This window comes from Pseudomyrmex gracilis, unplaced genomic scaffold, assembly GCF_002006095.1.
Source record: "Pseudomyrmex gracilis isolate BER0280 unplaced genomic scaffold, ASM200609v1 scaffold_1099, whole genome shotgun sequence".
Classification (NCBI taxonomy): domain Eukaryota; kingdom Metazoa; phylum Arthropoda; class Insecta; order Hymenoptera; family Formicidae; genus Pseudomyrmex; species Pseudomyrmex gracilis.
The window spans coordinates 2,080-12,729 of record NW_018021683.1 but is presented as its reverse complement, the minus strand read 5'-3'; the positions used below and the strand labels follow the sequence as shown (position 1 = coordinate 12,729).

Here is a 10,650-nt window from a genome sequence, read left to right as displayed (position 1 = left end):
TGTCGCCGTATAATCTCGGCAACCTGAACGCCGATTTTGACGGAGACGTGTACACGTGCATGATTTTACGCGGAATCGATTCGTTGCTCAAATTGCAAGCGTGCATGTTTTGAACGTTTCTGTTCGGCGATTAGTTGCACTCTACGTGCTCCCAATCAATGACTTATTACTTATTTTTGCGCCTAATGTGCGACACGTTGATGCAGCGCGTTTGTCGTTTGTCGAACAGCGCAGCGGTACGTTTGGAACAACGGAGCATAAAGTAGACAAATTCCAGTGCGGTAAAACTATTGATTTTTCGCAAACTCAATTATAACCTATCCATGGAAGCTCTGTGTCGCGCGATGCGCACATTCAATCCTTACATGCAAGTTTACGAGCGCGTGTCAATACGTCGCTACGCTATTTGCGTCAAAATTCAAACGCGGAATGAACGTAGACGCCTGAAGTGACGAATCCATTTAAAATTGCGCGTAACTAAAAGATATAATATGCATAACAGCAACTACAGATCTAGGTAAAAGATGCGGCAATTGCGCGGTGCTTAAAAGCAATTTGTACAATCGGTTTTACGACATAATGTATAGTGCGCGCGTTTAATCAGACGGTCGTCCAAAGAGAGAAAACGTAGCGATCGTAACGTTTATAAACTCTAGGAAGTTTTTGTTTACCGGTAGTATCCGAACATACGAGTACCGTCCGCACGAGAATGCAACGCCGTAAACTCGAATCACACTCGCATTGTTTAAGCAAATCCCTTGGAATACGTAAAAGCGCGAGTAAATAGAGCTTACGCCAGTGTCACTTCCGCTATAGCGAACATGATTTAACGTTTGCTTAATGTCACTAAACAAAAGAATGATGCATTGACGGCACCGAAAAATAGATATTAGATGTAACGCAGTGTTGATTTATTGTACCTTTTTTGCATTTGCCAGCAAGAGAAAAAACAACATTTACGAATTGCACCTTCATATGGTGTTTTTATTACAAATCCTAGTTTTTCTCATTTGTCGTTGTTCTCGTTCTTTTCAACGATGCTTTGCTTCTTCTTTACTCTGCGCGTTTTCTACATAATCTTGGCAAAAGTTTTCGTGCCTTTTTCACTCTCAAAGTCCTTCCAAGTCTCCAGCACAACACGCGACTCTCGATGTCGCCGCTGTTTCTCGACGCGTTGTTTTCGCGCTCAAATATACACCTGGCCGGAGCGACGTTGTCGGGATTGTTTTCCAGTTGCGGGCTCAGCAAGTCAAACTTGGCGTAAACGATCCAGACTTTGACGTGCAACGTGCGTTCAATTAGACGCTCGAACAGCTGCCGAGCGTTTTTGTCGTGCCGTGAGCGATTTTAAAGTCACCGTACGATCTTCACAGCAGTCCCGGCATGTTCAATTGCGGCCGCGCTACGGCAAATTCGTAGTTCGCGCGAACGCAATCGATCTCATTCAAACGCGATTTCACCTCGGCAAATCGCATCACCGTGGCGCGATTCTCCGGACCGAATTCGAGAAACTTCAAATACAACTTCCGACATCAATCAAAATTCAACAAACTGCGTTTCCAGATCAATGTAACTTTGATAGAGCTTGTCCGTCGGACAGATGTCCAGTGCCAGATACGTTTTTTTGTTTCCGCGACGTTCTTTTGTCGGATCACTACAACGTACGCGTAATACAGCCAGATCTTGGAGAAAGTGAAACGTTTGTGAGGTATGAGTTCCAGACACACTTTGTACACCTCACGGCAATGTTCGATGTCTTTTGTTTCTAGGTTCTCAAAGATGGCATATTTGATTTAAAGGTAGATGTACCTATGCCAGCATTGTTTTTTCTTGGTTGACGAAATTGTAGCGATCGCTTGTTCGTACGTCTTGTGAATTACATTGAGTTTACTTACAAGATAATAGAAACACGTGCTGTAGGTAGACGGATTCTCTTTCACTCTCTGCTTGTACTGATGCTTCTTCTTGCAGATGACATCCTCGATTCCCAAGTTATTGCCGTACTTTTCTTCGTGAATTGTATAAACCTTGTATAAACCTTGTAAATTTTTTGACTGCTTCTTTTTGACAGATGTTCCAAAGCGTACTTGTAGATGATACACGCGCGAACGTGTTTTTGTTGATTTTTCTCGAACTTGGCAAAAGCCGGAATCAACTTCTTGTCCAGACCTTCGTCTTCGTAAAAAGTTCACCGCCTGTTCGTAAACGTCGCGCGCACCTCTGATAAATTCGTAAAGCTCCTCCGCACTTTATTCAATGCTTTATCGGGATGTACCATAATAAAGCGCTCGTAAATTTTTCGGGCGCGATCAATCTCTTTGTCGCAGCATAACCTGTATATTCGTCTGCCAGGCAGACCGGTTCGTCCGGTTTTCATTTCATTTATTGCTCGATCATTTGACGCGCACAGGCAATGTTTTTCAGAGATTCTTACATGTACGTATATTTGTACCAAAATTGATTTGCTCGTGGCAGCAACGTAATTGCACAATCCCACAGATTTTTGGCGTAAGTGACCTGACAGTTGCGCATCTCTATCTTTATGTATTTGAGACACACAAAGATATATTCCGATAATCTACCGCCAGCGCTAGCTCGTAAATAGATTTGGCCCGTTGAATCTGTTTTTGACATTTTTCTCGTTGTGCGTAATGTATCCAGGTAGAAATAATCATACGATTATTGCGTATGACGTCTTTGAACGCTTTGCGATTTTAATGGTGATAATTAGCAAGTTTGTAAAAGTCCAAGATCTTCTCCTTTGAAGTTAAAAACAGAATTTCCAAGTCACATTCTTTTGCTTTACGAAGCAGCTGCACGGCGGTAATCTTTATTCCCGCAAGCGCCTAGTTTTTCATCTGTGCCACTTTGAGAGTCTCCTGTGATTTCTCCGTCTCTGTGTGAGAATTTCACAGTATATTTTGTTGCACTTTGTGTAGATTTTTCTGCAATATGAAAAAATTAAAATCAATACTACTTTTGAATTTTTTCTAGGTTAAAAAAAGTTTATCCGCGATACGTACATGTTTCAATAAGAAAAATATCAGAATATCAAAATTTGATATAAAACCTCGGATTGATTTGTTCAATATTTAGTCAAAAGTTTGTAAAAAAATATCAAATTTCACAAACTTATAATTCAGAGAACCTTCCAAATATTAATGTTTATTAAGTTTTAAAATTATAAATCAACTTATTTTCTAATATCATTATCTTCTTTTTTAATATCAGTATCTTTCTAACATCAGTATTAATTTTTACATCCCTAGTAACAAGAATAGTATCTAGCATACTCCAAATTTGTTTTATTATAGAAATTAATACTTTCATATTCATCAATTACATACTCATAATAATTTAAGAAAAAAAATTACTTTTACTTATTTTGTAATACAAGTTCTAGCATTTTTAATTATATTGTTTGGCTCAAGTATCAACCCAGTAATTTTAAATTCGAAACATTTTATATTAATATTATCTTTATTTTTAAACCGTGGAATCACCCCTTTCTATTTATGATTAACTTTTTTAAGCAAATTTATAACCTGGCAAACAATTGCACTTTTACTAACTTTTCAGTAATTGCATCCAGTTAATATTTTTTATTTTATTGAGATTACAAGACCAATGTGTTTTACAAGACCAATCTTTATGTTCTTAATAATAACAATATATTTTATATATTCTTAAATATAACAATAACTGTTTTTCATGTTTCTATAATCAACATTAAAAGAATACAAATCTTAATTACAGATTCCTTTAGTACTAAAACAAGATAAATAATTATACTTACTTAAGTAAAACATTAAATATGAATTATGTACTGTTTTACTTACTCTACCATTTTACTTATAATTAGGTAAATTTCGAATAAACCTACAATTTTACTCGAAGTTTTAAACGAAGTATCAAAAACTTTACTTTAATATTTGCATTAATAATAATAAAGTTATCAAAAATGCCACCAGTTTGTTTTTTTCTCTTTAACTAATTCACAACTTACATTATTATTAAAAAGTCATATATGATGATATTAATAATCTTTCTCTTATTTAGTTCAAAGTTAATAACATTTATCCACATTAAAATAATTTCATGATTCATATTTGTAAAAACCTTTAAATCTAAATTTACACAAAAAAAGCAAGTTTTGATTTAAATAATTCTGCTTTTATTATTTTACCCTTATTTACGCCCTTAATTATAATACTTTAAAAATTTTAATTTAGTAGTAAACTAGAAGCCTTAAAAATTTAAGAAATAATTATTTTATAAATCTTAAACATTCTAATCAAAACTGATGATTAGTAACTAAAATTATATTTGTAAATTAAATACCCTTAAATTTCTTTATTATTAGAAAAGTAGTTTTTAAATAAATTTACAATTTATTACTTAAATTAGACATAGCACTCTAATTTTTATAATTAAATTTACTACCAATATATTAAATTTAATATAAATATATAATGAACAAATGACTATATTTAACGAATCATAAAGATATTGAAATTCTCTACTTTATGTTTGCCATATGAGCTGGTATGATCAAGTTAGTAATGAAAATAATTATTTGAATTAAACTTGGATCATGCGGCGCCATCTTTAACAATGATCAACTTTATAATTTTATTGTAACAGAACACGCATTTAATATAATTTTTTTCATAGGTGTGCCAGTTATAATTAGAGGATATTGTAATTTCGTTGTCCTTTTAACAATTGAGTCAGCAGACATAGCTTATTCACAAATAAATAACATAAGATTTTGACTTCCATTACCGTTTATTATACTTCTTACTTTAAAAAGATTTATTAGCTCCGGTGTTGTAACTGGTTGAACAGTATACCCTCTTCTATCCTCAAATATAAAAGTCTACAGAGGTTCGTCAGTAGATTTTACAATATTTGCCTACATAGTGCAAGAATTTTTTCAATTATGGAAGCTATTACTTTATCTCTACAATTATTAATATAACTCATAAACTTTCTTCTGTAGACAAAACTCCTGTAATAGTTTGATTTTTCTTAATTACAGCTATTCTGCTTGTTTTAACACTAACTGTGCTAGCTGGTGCAATCACCACGCTCTCAACAGATCAATAATTACGTATTAGTTTGGAAGTTTCGGAGCCTTAAAAAAGTTTTTAATTGTTTAAAATAAATATAACTTCCACTCTTTTATGATCTTTGTAATTATATTTGTAATTATATATACCATAAAATGATAAACTGGTTTTATACTATCAAATTCATCACTTAATATTGTATTACATGATACATACTACCTTGTAATCTGTTTTCAATATGTCCTATCTATAGGAGATGTATTCTTAATTATTTTAGGATTCATTCACNGAGTCCCTCTTATTACTGGTTACGCTCTCAATAAGTTTTGATTAAATATTTAAGTTTTACCAATATTTACTGTTGTAAACATAACCATTTTCCTTTATTAGTTCGTAAGACTTAGAGGGATATCTCGCCGATACAGAGATTACCCTGACACATTTATTTCATGAATTATTAGTTAATCAAAGAGGTTCACTTATTTTAATTATAAGATTAAGTTTATGTGTTTTTATTAGGTGAAAATCTTTAGCATCCAAACAAAACATTATTTTTATATTCCACCATAATGTATTTAATAAATGAATATTATCTTATTCTCCTATGTTTCATAGTTACAATAAAATTCCTTCAACAAGTTAATTTAATATGGCAGAAAAAGTGCTATTGTGTTAAATACCATATATGAAATCTAAATTTTTANTAAAAAGTAATACATGAATTATAGGCCTTTAAAATTCTACTACTCTAATCTACGATATAATAATCTTTTTTCACGACTTTACGATAATAGTTTTAGTTGTTAGTACAAAATTAATTTTTTAATTTATCTTATTATTTTGATACAATAATCATACTAATCAGTTTTTCCTAGAAAGAAACAATATTGAAATCTTATGGACTGGTGTTTGTACGATTACAGTAATTTTTATTGTTATTCTATCCATTAAACTTCTGTATTATACAGATGAAATATTAGTAAACAACATAAACAGTAACGCCCTCAGTCAGCAATGATACTGATCATACAAATATTCTGGTATTATAAACATAGAAGTTGATTCGTTTATATCAAACAAAACCAATTTTTCTTTTAGCCTATTAGATGGTGACAACCGTTGCGTTATTCTTTTAAATACTCTATTCAAAAAGTAACTACATTTACAGATGTAATTTACTCATAAACTGTTCCATCTTTAAGATTCAAATTAGATACTTTAGGCCAATTTACCTTAGGCCGACTAAATCAAAAACTAATCTGAATAAATGGACCTGGATTATTTTGTAGACAATGGTTAGAAATCTGCAGCATTAATCACAGAGTTATACCTATTGGTGTCGAATCAACAAAACTTAAAAATTTTAAAAAATAAATTATACTAAACTCATACTTGTGTTAGCCCATATAGTAAATTTAATGACTGAAAATGTAAGTTTTTATTTTTTAGATCAACCTATAGTAAAATAAAGATTACTTGTAATGTAAAAGTTAGTTCTTAAAACTATTAAATTGTCAATTTTAAAATATTCAATTTAATATTCTTATATACCACAGATAGGACATTTACTTTGAATACTTTTAATATGCTTAAACATAGTTTTATTATACTTAGTAATTTTATCAATTCATTTCTCTAGTATACTTAGCCCACCAACAGGTAAAAAATTTTTTTTAAATTCAATAATAATGATCTTATTTATACTAAACTAGCATCTTCATAGTTACTCTCAGTGCCCATAAAATTTAATGAAATTTATATTTATAATAACAAATTTATTTAGAGTATTTGCCCTTTTAACATCTAACTCATTTTTATTAAACTGAATAAGAATAATAATTTTTAGTTCAATAGTTTAAATACTATTTTGATTAATTCCATCACAAATATATATAGTAATTAACTGAATCCTTTTTTTTATTATTAAGGAATTCAAAGTTCTTATCCAATACTTTTTCTCTAACATCATACTTTTATATGCTACAATTTTATTTTTCTTATTCAATAATTTTATATTTTTATTCCTTTACATTTTTACAGCCTTAAACCACTTATCCTTAAGGTTATCGTTATATGTAAGGTACTTCTTTTGAGCGTTTTTTTATTTTTTTCTATTTCCATCCATAGACAATCGCCAATTATGACTTCCATTGGAATTAAAGCATGTAATCCTTACGACATTTTCTTTTTAAACACAATTGTTGTAGTGTCCTTAGGTATTTTAATTTCTTGGACACACTATTCAATTATGAATAGAAATTTTACAGAAAGAAAAATAAACCTTGTAATTACAATTTTATTAGGTATATGTTTTACTTGTCTTCAAGCTACAGAATACTGTAAAGTTTTTTTCATTATTTTCGACTTAATTTATGTATCCACATTTTTTTTGTAGCCACGAGATTCTATGGTTTATATGTCATTACTGGAATTTTATTTCTAATGGTATGCTACAATCGATTTGGTATAAACCACTTTTCTTTTTTACATCAGTTTAGATTTGAAGCAAGAGCTTGATACTGACATTTCGTAAATGTTGTGTGATTAGAGTCTGACTATCTGGCATCTTAAATGGCATTTTTAAGGTAATTTTATTCGTTACTACCAACAGCCAACTTTTGCGTTGCTTTTTAACATTGACTACTTTAATCTTTTGACATCAAGTGTATACTGCGTTATCTGTCATAGTCACGACTGAATAAGGCTTACTTAAGAGTCAAAATATTTTGTATTTGTATGTAAAGCGTGATCAGCAAATTAGTTATTTTATTATAGTAATATATTTTTATTGGCTTGATCTGATCTTATTTAGTTGTTTATTTGTATTTACATTTTGAGCGTTGCGGTTTTATTATTTTTTTGTTGTATGGTTATTTTCATTTAGTTTAAGTTACTGATAAAAATATTAATTAATTTTATATAGTATAATTATAATTACATATAATTTCCAATTAGAAAATTTAGTTCTTCAAAGTAATATAAGTAGTAAATGCTTACTATAATTACTATATTAATACTCATATTATCTATCCCCATAGCCCTAGTAACGATTAATCTACTATTAACAAAAAATCCCAATCACGTGAAGAAAAATCCCCTTTTGAATGTGGATTTGATTTCCCATTTAGTAGTCGTATCCTTTGAAGAAGACAATTTCTCTTAATTGGTTTAATATTTCTAATATTTGATGTAGAAAGTACACTATTATTACCGTTAGTTCTATTATTAAATTACTATAAAACTCCTAATACTATTACAATCGGAACATTCTTCATCACAATTTAAGTTTTAGGCCTTTTATGTGAGTACCTTGAACAAAGTATCGAATAAAAAATTTAACAAATAAATGAGGTAGTAGTTACATTTTAACTTATAATTTGCAATAAAACATTAAAAAGTAACCTTTGTTTAACTCCTCATAAAATAATTTTTATACACTTAATTTCGACCAAAGAAAAAATTAGCAAATAATCTGTAAAAAACATTTTACCTAAAACCAAAGTAGAAGTAATTTATTGTTAATATATTATGTAAATTATTTTTACTTGTTAATAAGCCTTTATGTCTAATTTACTTTACACAAATAAATTGAAATAAATAAAATCAAGCTTCTAACGTAACTTAAAAACTATAGATTTAAATCTAGTTATCTCTTATTTTATAAGACTTATATAGTTAAAAGAAAACGTTATATTAGTAATATAAAAGTATTAGTATATTTGAATATTAAGTATAAGTATATAATACTTTACAGTATAAGATCCATTTATAAATATTTTAATATTTTCTAGTTTTTCAATACTAATCTTTATTATAGAAGCTATTTAAATTACATACAATTTAAATATTAATAACGATATCTACGTAAATACCACTAATATAACTAAATATAAATAAAAAGAATAATTTAAGTATAAGTATCTAAAATCTCTTTAAAATATCTCGACCTATCGACTTAAATGTAAATTTAATTTAAATTCTATCAAAATCTAATGACCTATATTAATAAAATATTACAGGTCTATACATATAACAAAACAAATATAAATATTTATGTAGATCTAAANTAAAATAAAAAACTAAAATTTTGAAAAAGTATAAAACTATATTACTCTCCCAACAACAATACCAATTAAGCATGCTTTTAAGTTAATCATTTTTAATAGAATATGTAAATACACATAAAAAATATCAAACAATATAACTTGAGACATTAATGACCCAAAAATCACTCTTATAATTAATAAAATAAATCTATACAAATTTATTTTTCACCTACAAGTAATTATGTACCACGAAGAATAAAACTTAATTTTTCCAAAAGAAATATAATAAAGTAAACGAATAGTGAAACACAAAGATATAAGTTTTATAGTTACAATTAGTGAAGTTACTCTTTTAAAATATATAATCTCTATACTTATGTCTTTAGAATAAACTCCGGCTATAAAAGGAACTCTACATAAAGAAATTCTAAAAATATAAAATCTTAGTACAATAAACGGAATCAATTCATTTATTTTCCCATAAAAACGAATATCTTGATTATTTGATATTAAATGAATTATAGATCCAGCACACAAAAACAATAATGACTTGAAAATAGCATTTTTGAATGAAAAAATAATACATACTTAAATCTNAGTATTAAAACTATTATTAGTAGCCTCAGCTGTCTTAAAGTTGACAAAGCAATAATCTTTTTCAAATCAAATTCAAAATTAGCTATTAAACTAGCTATAAATAGAGTTACTAAAGAAACAATACACAGTAACTCAGAGAATCAAGTTATTATTAACAATTCATTAAAAAGAAGAAAGAAATACATCTCAGCAGTAACTAAAGTCGAAGAGTGAACTAAAGGAGAAACAGGATTAGGAGCTGCTATAGCTTNANGTAATTAGAAAGAAAAAGGAATTTGAGNCCTTTTACTAATGGCCACAGTAAAAATTATTATTGTAATTAACACATTATTGCTTAATATAAATATACTTTATTCTCCGTAGGATGATATAAACCAAATACACATTAATAACCCTCCATTACCAACCTAGTTATATAAAACAATTACTATACCAGACTTATATAAAGAATAATTATTAGAATAAAGTTACACAATAAGAACCTAACCTTAAACCATCCAACTCTAATAAAATACTAACTAAATTTGGACTTAAAATTATTAACATTATTGATAAAATAAACAAAATTACTAATATATAAAATCGAGATAATGTATCAGCATCCTTTACATAAATTGTACTATATAATATTACTATAAAAGAAAGTAATAATACTACACCAATAAACTAAACAGACACTTAATCTAACAATACATAATATATTAAAGTAAATAATTGAAATGTATAAATTAACCATTCCAGTCCAATCTCAACTCTTAACATTTTAAGTGCAAACCTTACCGTTCAAAAAATAAAAAAATTTCAAATATAACCACTGTCTACAGTACTATTAAATAAATAATTTAAAGCTTTAATCTAAACATCTCTATCACCACAAATTAGTATTTTTATTAAACTACTTAACTAATAAAAAATAAAAAAATTAAAAATAATTA

General features: G+C 28.7%; 1 pseudogene; it reads right to left on the bottom strand.

The window, feature by feature from the left end:
- Positions 1-790: 790 nt before the first annotated feature.
- On the bottom strand, positions 791-2,896 carry LOC109861863 (annotated as a pseudogene).
- Positions 2,897-10,650: the final 7,754 nt, after the last annotated feature.